Source organism: Fragaria vesca, linkage group LG7 (assembly GCF_000184155.1).
Source record: "Fragaria vesca subsp. vesca linkage group LG7, FraVesHawaii_1.0, whole genome shotgun sequence".
Lineage (NCBI taxonomy): Eukaryota > Viridiplantae > Streptophyta > Magnoliopsida > Rosales > Rosaceae > Fragaria > Fragaria vesca.
In genome coordinates this window covers 17,272,280-17,273,400 of record NC_020497.1, presented here as the reverse complement: position 1 = coordinate 17,273,400, position 1,121 = coordinate 17,272,280, and the positions used below count along the sequence as shown (strand labels likewise).

At 35.5% G+C, this 1,121-nt stretch overlaps 1 pseudogene across 1 annotated transcript in view; it reads left to right on the top strand.

Annotated features, from left to right (window-relative positions):
• The window catches only part of LOC101309983, a 259,355-nt pseudogene that overhangs the window by 249,872 nt on the left and 8,362 nt on the right, over nt 1-1,121 (top strand). The window lies entirely within an intron of this gene.

Here is a 1,121-nt window from a genome sequence, read left to right as displayed (position 1 = left end):
TAAGGAGTTATAGGTTGCATGCTAGGATGTCTTTGAAGTCCGCGTCGGTGAATTACATTCTAACATGTTCAAGTTCTTCCTTTGATCTATTTTGGATATGAAGTCCGCGTCGGTACATATCTATGAGAGGTTAGAAGGGTTTTAAGTAGTTAAGTCCGCGTCGGTAAATTACTTGAAACATGGAATTTGATTCGTTTCTCCATATGCATGATTTAGGTTGTTAGGGTTGAAATTACATAGTTACTTGATTATATGAATCTGATTTAGTGTTTTCTTGTGTGCAAAGAGACGATCACATGTATATAGTAGCTTAGGTTTTTGTTACTTTTTAGTTTAGGATTTTCGTCACTCTTCTGTTCTCTGTTTTCTTTTATTTTATTTTCATATCAAACGATCTCCGAATCCCCTGAAAATTTGTACAGTAGTTCCTCTGTGTGTCTAGTAGATCTCTGTAAATTTTCATATTTTTCTAAGTAGTTTAGGTTAGGTTTTTAATTAGGTTTTCGACTGCTGTTCTATGGAACAGTAGCTACTTTTGTAAATTGTTTAAATGTTTTATTACTTGTTAATATTTGTTGTGTTTTTCTAACGCTTTGTTTTGCAAGGTACCCTCAATCCCCAGCCCTATACGATACCCTACTTACTCAATGCTACTAACGTCAAAAGGGTTTATTTGATGCAGGTTTCACATTGTCTTTGTGTTGTGAAATGGGAGTTTTGGTTGTAAATGGAAGGCCCAAAAACAAAATATTTGGCCTTTGTTCTTTTTCACAATGTTTGAAGGTGTTTAAAATGACGAAGGGCCCAACAAGATGACATTTGACCCTTGTTTTGGCGACATAAGGCGTGTTTGAATGCTCTGCTAGGTCCTTAAGAATTTTTGCAATTCCTTCCTCTTCAACTCATACCCCTAGCCCAGCCCCATTAATACCTTGTAAAGTTTCTTTTGATCTAAAAGATGAGTAAAACTTGATCTGTGGAGTTTGTCCCAAGAGTTGAGCCTATGGTGTGGTTCATTTGTGTGAGTAATTGATTCTTTCATGAGGTTTATATTTGTTCTACTATGCTTTTGTTCATATAAATGCAAGCTTTCTGATTCTATCTTGCATACTTACTGAGTG